Genomic DNA, 12,034 nt, shown 5'->3' with positions numbered 1-12,034 from the left:
TCACTGATCTACACACAATACCCCATAATGTCAAAGTGGAATTTTGTAGAAAGTTTTAGAAACATTTATAAAATTAAGCTGAAATGTCTTCAGTCAATAAATATTTTACCCTTTTGTTATGGCAAGCCTAAATAAGTTCAGGAGTAAAAATGTGCTTAAGAAATCACATAATTAGTTTCAGTAATAGTGGTTAACATGGTTTTGGAATAACTGCCCCATCTCTGTACCCCACACATACAATAATTATCTGTAAGGTACATTAATCGAGTAGTGAATTTCAAGTACAAATTCAACCACAAAAAACAGGGAGGTTTTTCAATGCCTCGCAAAGAACGGCGCCGATTGGTAGATGTGTAAATATTTTAAAAAGCAGACACTGAATATCTCTTTGCGCATGGTGAAGTTATTAATGACACTTTGGATGGTGTATCAATACACCCAGTCACTACAAAGATACAGGTGTCCTTCCTAACTCAGTTGCCAGAGAGGAAGGAAATTGCTCAGGGATTTTACCATGAGGCCAATGGTGATTTTTAAAACAGTTATAGTTTAATGGCTGTGATGGGAGAAAACTGAGGATGGATCAAAAACCTTGTAGTTACTCCACAATAGTAAAGTAATTGAGTGAAAAGAAGGAAGCCTGTACAGAATAAAAAATATTCCAAAACATGCATCCTGTTTGCAACAATGCACTTAAGTAATACTGCAAAAATATATGTAAGAAATGTACTTTTTGTCCTGAATACAAAGCATTATGTTTGGGGCAAATCGAACATCATGGAGTACTTCTCTTCATATTTTCAAGCATGGTGGTGGCTGGATCATGTTATGGGTATGCTTGTCATCGGCAAGGACTAGAGTGTGTTTTAGGATAAACAGAAAATGAATAAGCACACGCAAAATCCTAGAGGTGAACCTGGTTCAGTCTGCTTTCCAACAGACACTGGTAGACAAATTCACCATTCAGCAGGACAATAACCTAAAATACAAGGCCAAATCTACACTGGAAATGCTTACCAAGACGCCACAGAATGTTCCTAAGTGGCCTAATTACAGTTTGGACTTAAATCTGCTTTAAAATCTATGACAAGACTTGAAGATGGCTGTCTAGCAATGATCAACAATCAACTTAACAGAGCTTGAAGTAAATATTGTACAATCCAGGTGTGCAAAGCTCTTAGAGACTTACAAATAAATACTCACACCTGTAATCACTGCCATAGGGGATTTTATCATCTATTGACTCAGGGGTGTGAACACTTATGTGAATGAGATTCATTTTCAATAAATTAGCAAACATTAAAAAAAAACATGTTTTCACTTTGTCATTATAGGGTATTGTATGTAGATTGGTGAGAACATTTTTAAATTCAGGCTGAAACAACAAAATGTGGAATAAGTCAAGGGGTATTAATACTTTCTGAAAGCACTGTACATGTCGGCTCATCTAGGGCGGATCATAGCTGGGAACACAACTCTTCTAAGTAACAGATCAGCTTGATACAACTCCCCTACTGTACAGGTATTTGGCCTGAGGACGGAGGGACAGGACACAGCAGGGATGTTTGAACAATTGCCAGGACATTGTCCTCACTCACGACACCAGCAGTTTATATAAACCCTAAACCCCTCCTTCCCCCGTGCTCACAGTGTGAACCCAGGGACAGATGCATTCACAGAGTGAACCCAGGGACAGACACATTCACAGAGTGAACCCAGGGACAGACACATTCTCTCGCTCTCTTTCCCCCTGCTCTCTCTCCCTCCCCAGGCCCCATACAGTGAGCTATCTTCGTCTATGCCCTCACTGTGGCTGAGTGTACCCCCACACTGGCTGAGTGTACCCCCACACTGGCTGAGTGCAGAGGTAGTGGTCTGTGTCTCTGATTGCTATTTGTATTCCTGTTAAGACTCCAGCTGACTGCAGTGTGTGATAATGTTGCAATCTTTTTTGTTGTGTTTCTGATTTCCCACTTTGGACCATTTCATAGGTTTAGGAATGACTATTCTCCTCTGCTAAATAACATACATGGACAGGGAATGGCAGATACTAGATCAGCAATCGTACTCTGAGACGCTTTATGAATTCGGCTCTGGTTCCGAAGTATCAGTGGATCTTAACCTGCAGCCTAGACTAGAGCCTATACTTGAGTTTCTCCTAGGGTTTTTCTGTCTGTACTTTTCTATTGTCCAGCCTGTTTGATAACGGTCTAATTGGAGCCAGTGGCCTGCAGAAGATGACATCTGAAACCTGCACTGTTTCCAATAATAGCTGCCTAGTTGCCCAGGCCTGTAACTGGAAGCAGTGTGGGGCACAGGAAACTGTAGCAGCGGCTCCACCATTATGTATCTGTTCTGAAGAAACTTCCATAGACAAAACGAGCTGCAGGGTTAATCATGTCCTGTTTGGGGTGCGATCAAACACCCCAGTTTCCATCCTGTGTGTGAAAGATAAGATGAAAGCTCCTTATAAAAAGTCTCAAATGGCACTCTATTCTCTATATAGTGCTTTACAAAACCATAGGACTCTGGTCAAAAGTAGTGCACTATATAGGGAATAGGGTGCAATTTGGAACTCAAACTGGATCCTCACATACTTACATTTCCACACAGACTTCCCCTTGGCTTTCATAATATTTCATAATATTTGGGTTTATTTCTGGCCTCTACCGTTGATATGATTAGAGATTTCATGCGGAGCTCATTGTCTCGTTTCCTGCTTTTAATTGTTCGTACTGTGTGTCCGTAGATCAAATAGGAGCTTTTGTCTCACCGGATAATTGTTGACACTTTGTGTCTTATGCGCCTATGTCTCCATCTCTCTCTCCCTCTCTCTGTCTCTCTCCATCTCTCTCTGTCTGTCTCTCTGTATGTCTCCATCTCATTCTCCCTCTCTCTCTCTCTGTCTCTCTCTCTGTATCTCTCTTTCTCTCCATCTCTATCTCCCTCTGTCTCGCTCTCCCTCTCTCTGTCTCTCTCCATCTCTCTCTCCCTCTCTGACTCTGTCTGTTTCCATCTCGCTCTCCCTCTCTCTGTCTCTCTCTTTCTCCCTCTCTCTGTCTGTCTCTCTCTCTCTCCCTCTCTCTGTCTCTCTCTTTCTCTCCATCTTTCTCCCTCTCTGTCTGTCTCTCTCTTTCTCTCCATCTCTTTCTCTCTGTCTCTGTCTGTCTCCATCTCTGTCTGTCTCTCTGTCTCGCTCTCCCTCTCTCTGTCTCTCTCCATCTCTCTCTCTCTGTCTCTCTATGTCTCGCTCTCCCTCTCTCTGTCTCTCTCCATCTCTCTCTCTGTCTGTCTCTCTGTATGTCTCCATCTCATTCTCCCTCTCTCTCTCTGTCTCTCTCTCCCTCTCTCTTTCTCTCCATCTCTCTCCATCTCTCTCTGTCTCTCTGTCTCGCTCTCCCTCTCTCTGTCTGTCTCTCTCTTTCTCCCTCTCTCTGTCTGTCTCTCTGTCTCTCCCTCTATGTCTGTCTCTCTCTTTCTCTCCATCTTTCTCCCTCTCTGTCTGTCTCTCTTTCTCTCCATCTCTTTCTCTCTGTCTCTGTCTGTTTCCATCTCTCTCTCCCTCTCTCTGTCTGTCTCTCTCTTTCTCTCTGTCTCTCTCAACTTAGTTAAATTCAAAGGGCTTTATTGGCATGGTAAACATTCAGGAAGGTATTCAGACCCCTTGACTTTTTCCACATTTTGTTACTTTTCAGGCTTGTTTTAAAATGGATTAAAGCATTATTTATCCTCAGCAATCTACACACAATACCTCATAATGACAAAGTGAAAGCAGTAAGAGGCTCCTCTGTCCTCCACTCGTTACCTGTATTAATGGCACCTGTTTGAACTTGTTATCAGTATAAAAGACACCTGTCCACAACCTCAAACAGTCACACTCCAAACTCCACTATGGCCAAGACCAAAGAGCTGTCAAAGGACACCAGAAACAAAATTGTAGACCTGCACCAGGCTGGGAAGACTGAATCTGCAATAGGTAAGCAGCTTGGTTTGAAGAAATCAACTGTGGGAGCAATTATTAGGAAATGGAAGACATACAAGACCACTGATAATCTCCCTCCATCTGGGGCTCCACGCACGATCTCACCCTGTGGGGTCAAAATGATCACAAGAACAGTGAGCAAAAATCCCAGAACCACACGGGGGGACCTAGTGAATGACCTGCAGAGAGCTGGGACCAAAGTAACAAAGCCTACCATCAGTAACACACTACGCCGCCAGGGACTCAAATCCACCATACCTACTGTGAAGCATGGGGGTGGAAACATCATGCTTTGGGGCTGTTTTTCGGCAAAGGGACCAGGACGACTGATCCGAAGTAAAGGAAAGAATGAATGGGGCCATGTATCGTGAGATTTTGAGTGAAAACCTCCTTCCATCAGCAAGGGCATTGAAGATGAAACGTGGCTGGGTCTTTCAGCATGACATTGATCCCAAACACACCGCCCAGGCAACGAAGGAGTGGCTTTGTAAGAAGCATTTCAAGGTCCTGGAGTGGCCTAGCCAGTCTCCAGATCTCAACCCCATAGAAAATCTTTGGAGGGAGTTGAAAGTCCGTGTTGCCCAGCAACAGCCCCAAAACATCACTGCTCTAGGGAGACATGGAGGAATGGGCCAAAATACCAGCAACAGTGTGTGAAAACCTTGTGAAGACTTGAGATAAACATTTGACCTCTGTCATTGCCAACAGAGGGTATATAACAAAGTATTGAGATAAACTTTTGTTATTGACCAAATACTTATTTTCCACCATAATTTGCAAATAAATTCATTAAAAATCCTACAATGTGATTTTCTGGATTTTTTTTCTCATTTTGTCTGTCATAGTTGAAGTGTATGATGAAAATTACAGGCCTCACTCATCTTTTTAAGTGGGAGAACTTGCACAATTGGTGGCTGACTAAATACTTTTTTGCCTCACTGTACATACACACACACACACACACACACACACACACACACACACACACACACACACACACACACACACACACACACACACACACACACACACACACACACACACACACACACACACACACACACACACACACACACACACACACACACACACACACACACACACACACACACACACACACACACACACACACACACACACACACACACACGGCGGCAGGGTAGCCTAGTGGTTAGAGCGGTGGACTAGTAACCGGAAGGTTGCAAGTTCAAACCCCCGAGCTGACAAGGTACAAATCTGTCGTTCTGCCCCTGAACAGGCAGTTAACCCACTGTTCCTAGGCCGTCATTGAAAATAAGAATTTGTTCTTAACTGACTTACCTAGTTAAATAAAGATCAAATAAAAAAATACATACATCATGTGACACTTAAAGTCCACCGGTGTGCAATCTAACTAATTATGAATGTAATTGGTTGCACTAGATCTTATTTAGGCGCTTCATAGCAAAGGGGGTGAATACATATGCATGCTCCACTTATCCATAAAAAAAAATGTTGAATATTGATATATAATAATAATATATATAATATATATATAATAATATAATACTTGAATAAAGTTTTTTTTTTCATTACACGAATACCAAATCAAAATAGCACTTCACGCTAATTGCTCGAGGGGCAAACCTGGCCGTGACCCCACTCCCTACGGGTGTCTCAGTGGGAGTTGGAATATGAATTTTAAAAAATTAAGGATGGGCATTTGAAATGTTTTGACTGTTTGAATAAGAAAAATAACAAGGCCAGCATTCTAAGAAATGTGTGCATTTATCTGTATGCCAACGGCGCACAAACCATTAACCATAACCATTACTGATAAACAAGTTGTGGTGGGAGAATTTGGGGTAAGCTGTTTTAACTTCAAGGTTTATGCTCTCATCTGTGTTGAACTGTGATGAAATGCATTTAATAGACTCCTGTTTTGTCTGCATGGCCATTGCGTTCTGGAACTGTTGCTTGTATAAAAAATACAATCATATTGTATTATCACCTCCCACTATATAAAAACCGGACATGTAACCACTTAGTTTCTTCCCTGGCTTCACCCAGAGACAGGAGCCTCTTAAAGAAGAAGAAGTTACAGGTCTGTGAGAGCCAGAAGAATTTACAGGTCTGTGAGAGCCAGAAATCTTGCTTGTTTGTAGGTGACCAAATACTTATTTTCCACCATAATTTGCAAATAAATTCATAAAAAATCCTACAATGTGATTTTCTGGATTTTTTTTTCTCATTTTGTCTGTCATAGTTGAAGTGTACCTATGATGAAAATTACAGGCCTCGCTCATCTTTTTAAGTGGGAGAACTTGCACAATTGGTGGCTGACTACATACTTTTTTGCCCCAATGTATATATGCACACACCTTATTTACATAAGTATTCAGACCCTTTGCTATGAGACTCGAAATTGCGCTCAGGTGCATCCTGTTTCCATTGATCATCCTTGAGATGTTTCTACAACTTGATTGGAGTCCACATCTGGTCCATTCAATTGTTTGGACATGATTTGAAAAGGCACACACCTGTCTATATAAAGGTCCCACAGTTGACAGTGCATGTCAGAGCAAAAGCCAAGCCATGAGGTCAAAGGAATTGTCCGTAGAGCTCCGAGACAGGATTGTGTCGAGGCACAGGTCTGGGGAAGGGTACCAAATTTCTGCAGCATTAAAGGTCCCTAAGAACACAGTGGCCTCCATCATTGTTAAATGGAAGAAGTTGGAACAACCAAAACTTTTCCTAGGGCTGGTCGCCAGATAAAACTGAGCAATCAGGGGAGAAGGGCCTTGTGATATTTCAGTTTTTATTTTTGATACATTTGCAAAAATGTCTAAAAACAGTTTTTGCTTTATTATGGTGTATTGTGTGTAGATTGATGAGGGGGTAAAACACGATTTAATCAATTTTAGAATAAGGCTGTGACCTAACAAAATGTGGAAAAAGACAAAGGGTCTGAATACTTTCCGAAGGCACTGTATGTCTCCCTCTCTCTGTGTGTGTCTCTCTCTCTTCCTCTCTCTCCCTCTCTCTTGCTCTCTCACTTTCTCTCTCGTTCTCACTTTCTCTCTGTATGTCTCTGTAGTTCTGTCTCTCTCTGTGTGTTTCTCTCTCTCCCTCTCTCGCTCTCTCTCTCTCTCTCTCTCTGTCTCTCTCTGGAAAGAGCCTTTTTAGATGATATTTCACAACATAGTGGGGAGTCGAGTGTGATTTTATTTAAAGGGAAATGCCAGTTAGTTTAGTGACTGAAGTGATTACCATGAGAGTTACACTTAATGAAAAGAATAGCACATCAAAATCACGTTATGGAAAATCCTTATTCAATGGAAAACATTTTAAATCATTTTGAAAAGCAATCAAAAACCTTTCTCATACCCAGTCACTAAAGAGTTAGTGGGTTTTCTCATTTAAGGATCTCTGGGTGTATTTATGAAAACTATCAAATTGACTGCAATTGGCATCATCACCTTCATTCATTTATAGTCTTGGCAGAACAAGAGCGTGAGTTTGGTCTGTATTGCAGCCAGACTGGAGTGTCTGCCCCAGAGAGAGATTACAGAGAAGATTTTAATCCTCTTGAAATTAGTCATTGATCGACTATGTGGCTAATTTAGAAATGTTCATGTAATGTGGATTGTACAACATTGTGTCAAAAGAACTAGCTTGCAAAGGATGCCTTGTCTCTTTTCTTCTCATTATAACATTAGGATGGGGGTAAATAACTGTGATTCCCTTAAAAAGGGGAGAATCTGAGATTTCCAAAATGCCAGAAATATTACTGTACTCCTTATATTCAGTAAATGCCATTAATATTTCAATCAGAAAACAGATGAATAACAGCACCCATGGGAAAATAGAGCTTCTGATGTAATCAAAGCAAAAATTGCCTACATGAGAGTAAACATTATTGTTTCTAGTTGAGGTTAGTTACAATTTAAATGTCTTGGCTTGCTGGCTGCGCATCTGTTTAAAAGACTGAAGAGTGACTGAAGTGACTGCCCAGGAGGTGTGTGGGAGAGCCAGGCAGATCAGCTCAATCAGACTGCACAACTGAAAGACATTAATTTGTCCAATTAGAGGATTGTATTACATATTCTGAAAGCCATGCTTGCTTATGATTGGATTAAACAGATGAAAAGGAGCTTCATGTCAAATTGAATGTCCATTAGTTTCACATGGAATTCTCATCTTGTCACATTTACATCAACTAAAATGAAAACTCATTTGTTTTTCCATGGCAACTCGTCACGTCGTCATTAGTTTTCCGTCAGGGAAAATAGGTCATTGACAAATATTTATCGTAAAGTTATTGTTGCCGAGATTAACACTTTCCCAGTGGTTTAATGAGGAGTCTCATATCATCATATTCACAACACTCAGAATTGAAGGTTTTAAGGGTTAACAATAGACAGGGAGTTCAGACTCAGCCTGCAGTCACAGTGTGAAGGGAGGAAGGAAGGCCCCACCCTATAGTTGTTTACAACCCTCTCTCAGTCTGGCATAGCTCCCACTCAACCATGCCGAACTTGTTTACAACTACTGCCAACCAATCAGCAGGCTCACAGCCCCCCGTTCAACACCACAGAGCCAATCAGAATGCTCACCGCATTCAGTCATATGATGCCTCTGATAAGAGCAAGTCTCTTGATCCAGCCCCTACCCCTCGTACCTGGAGGTGGGAATGGGATTGGGATAACATGGAAATGATATGGGAATGAGGTGAGTCGCTCCCCGTAATTTCAGGATGACTCATTCGGGGTACTTTGAGCTGCAGGGAGCATTGTTATAACCAGGATGTGACCCAACGTCAGCGAGGAGAGGCCGGGACGTGTGTGTGTGTGGTTTTCATCTGTGGATGGAAAAGCCCATGAGCATTACAGGAGCTTCAGTGGCTCTTTTGCCTCTGGAGAGAGTTGCCGTAATCTGGGAGTGTGTGTGAGAGAGTGTGTGTGCATAGGGAATCTCTTCTACTTGCCCAATGTACAGTTGCTTGTGTGCTGGTCTTAGGTTTCCAGTTTGTTTGCGTGAGCAAATTTGATTGAACTGTATAATGTTAGATGGGATCAATGAAATAGGTTGTTGTTGTCATGGCCGTGTGTTGACTTCATGTAAGGACGTTGTTGCTCTCTTTACTCTGTATCAGATGGGTGACAGTCTCTCTTTACTCTGTATCAGATGGGGGAGAGTCTCTCTTTACTCTGTATCAGATGGGGGAGAGTCTCTCTTTACTCTGTATCAGATTGGTGACAGTCTCTCTTTACTCTGTATCAGATGGGGGAGAGTCTCTCTTTACTCTGTATCAGATGGGGGAGAGTCTCTCTTTACTCTGTATCAGATTGGTGAGAGTCTCTCTTTACTCTGTATCAGATGAGTGAGAGTCTCTATTTACTCTGTATCAGATGGGTGACAGTCTCTTTACTCTGTATCAGATGGGTGACAGTCTCTTTACTCTGTATCAGATGAGTGAGAGTCTCTATTTACTCTGTATCAGATGGGTGACAGTCTCTCTTTACTCTGTATCAGATGGGTGAGAGTCTCTCTTTACTCTGTATCAGATGGGGGAGAGTCTCTCTTTACTCTGTATCAGATTGGTGAGAGTCTCTTTACTCTGTATCAGATTGGTGAGAGTCTCTCTTTACTCTGTATCAGATGAGTGAGAGTCTCTATTTACTCTGTATCAGATGGGTGACAGTCTCTCTTTACTCTGTATCAGATGGGTGAGAGTCTCTCTTTACTCTGTATCAGATGAGTGAGAGTCTCTATTTACTCTGTATCAGATGGGTGACAGTCTCTTTACTCTGTATCAGATGGGTGAGAGTCTCTCTTTACTCTGTATCAGATTGGTGATGATCTCTCTTTACTCTGTATCAGATGGGTGAGAGTCTCTCTTTACTCTGTATCAGATGGGTGACAGTCTCTTTACTCTGTATCAGATGGGTGACAGTCTCTTTACTCTGTATCAGATGAGTGAGAGTCTCTATTTACTCTGTATCAGATGGGTGACAGTCTATTTACTCTGTATCAGATGGGTGACAGTCTCTTTACTCTGTATCAGATGGGTGACAGTCTCTTTAATCTGTATCAGATGAGTGAGAGTCTCTATTTACTCTGTATCAGATGGGTGACAGTCTCTTTACTCTGTATCAGATGGGTGAGAGTCTCTCTTTACTCTGTATCAGATTGGTGATGGTCTCTCTTTACTCTGTATCAGATGGGTGACAGTCTCTCTTTACTCTGTATCAGATGGGTGACAGTCTCTTTACTCTGTATCAGATGGGTGACAGTCTCTCTTTACTCTGTATCAGATGGGTGAGAGTCTCTATTTACTCTGTATCAGATGGGTGACAGTCTCTCTTTACTCTGTATCAGATGGGTGAGAGTCTCTCTTTACTCTGTATCAGATGGGTGAGAGTCTCTATTTACTCTGTATCAGATGGGTGACAGTCTCTTTACTCTGTATCAGATGGGTGACAGTCTCTCTTTACTCTGTATCAGATGAGTGAGAGTCTCTATTTACTCTGTATCAGATGGGTGACAGTCTCTTTACTCTGTATCAGATGGGTGACAGTCTCTCTTTACTCTATCAGATGGGTGACAGTCTCTCTTTACTCTGTATCAGATGGGTGACGATCTCTCTTTACTCTGTATCAGATGGGTGACAGTCTCTCTTTACTCTATCAGATGGGTGACAGTCTCTCTTTACTCTGTATCAGATGGGTGACAGTCTCTCTTTACTCTATCAGATGGGTGACAGTCTCTCTTTACTCTGTATCAGATGGGTGACAGTCTCTCTTTACTCTGTATCAGATGGGTGACAGTCTCTCTTTACTCTATCAGATGGGTGACAGTCTCTCTTTACTCTGTATCAGATGGGTGACAGTCTCTCTTTACTCTATCAGATGGGTGAGAGTCTCTCTTTACTCTGTATCAGATGGGTGACAGTCTCTCTTTACTCTATCAGATGGGTGACAGTCTCTCTTTACTCTGTATCAGATGGGTGACAGTCTCTCTTTACTCTGCATTAGTTGGGTGAGAGTCTCTCTTTAATCTGTATCAGATGGGTGACAGTCTCTCTTTACTCTATCAGATGGGTGACAGTCTCTCTTTACTCTATCAGATGGGTGACAGTCTCTCTTTACTCTATCAGATGGGTGACAGTCTCTCTTTACTCTATCAGATGGGTGACAGTCTCTCTTTACTCTGTATCAGATGGGTGACAGTCTCTTTACTCTGTATCAGATGGGTGACAGTCTCTCTTTACTCTATCAGATGGGTGACAGTCTCTCTTTACTCTGTATCAGATGGGTGACAGTCTCTCTTTACTCTGTATCAGATGGGTGACAGTCTCTCTTTACTCTGTATCAGATGGGTGACAGTCTCTCTTTACTCTATCAGATGGGTGACAGTCTCTCTTTACTCTGTATCAGATGGGTGACAGTCTCTCTTTACTCTATCAGATGGGTGAGAGTCTCTCTTTACTCTGTATCAGATGGGTGACAGTCTCTCTTTACTCTATCAGATGGGTGACAGTCTCTCTTTACTCTGTATCAGATGGGTGACAGTCTCTCTTTACTCTGCATTAGTTGGGTGAGAGTCTCTCTTTAATCTGTATCAGATGGGTGACAGTCTCTCTTTACTCTATCAGATGGGTGACAGTCTCTCTTTACTCTATCAGATGGGTGACAGTCTCTCTTTACTCTATCAGATGGGTGACAGTCTCTCTTTACTCTATCAGATGGGTGACAGTCTCTCTTTACTCTGTATCAGATGGGTGACAGTCTCTCTTTACTCTATCAGATGGGTGACAGTCTCTCTTTACTCTGTATCAGATGGGTGAGAGTCTCTCTTTACTCTGTATCAGATGAGTGAGAGTCTCTATTTACTCTGTATCAGATGGGTGACAGTCTCTTTACTCTGTATCAGATGGGTGACAGTCTCTCTTTACTCTATCAGATGGGTGACAGTCTCTCTTTACTCTGTATCAGATGGGTGACAGTCTCTCTTTACTCTGTATCAGATGGGTGACAGTCTCTCTTTACTCTGTATCAGATGGGTGACAGT

General features: G+C 42.0%; 1 protein-coding gene across 24 annotated transcripts in view; it reads left to right on the top strand.

Annotated features, from left to right (window-relative positions):
* Positions 1-12,034, top strand: part of ptk2aa (protein tyrosine kinase 2aa) — a 166,086-nt gene that overhangs the window by 77,638 nt on the left and 76,414 nt on the right. The window contains exon 1 of one of the 24 annotated variants that reach the window (XM_024395422.2): positions 8,605-8,692. The exons of the other annotated variants lie outside the window; for them this stretch is intronic. The gene's annotated coding sequence lies outside the window, so the exon portion shown is untranslated. Of the gene's footprint in view, positions 1-8,604; positions 8,693-12,034 lie in introns of those variants that run through there. 24 annotated transcript variants of the gene reach the window in all.

Source organism: Oncorhynchus tshawytscha, linkage group LG31 (assembly GCF_018296145.1).
Source record: "Oncorhynchus tshawytscha isolate Ot180627B linkage group LG31, Otsh_v2.0, whole genome shotgun sequence".
In the NCBI taxonomy this organism is placed as follows: Eukaryota; Metazoa; Chordata; class Actinopteri; order Salmoniformes; family Salmonidae; genus Oncorhynchus; species Oncorhynchus tshawytscha.
Note: the sequence above shows the minus strand (reverse complement) of the source record. Positions and strands in the feature narration are given on the sequence as shown.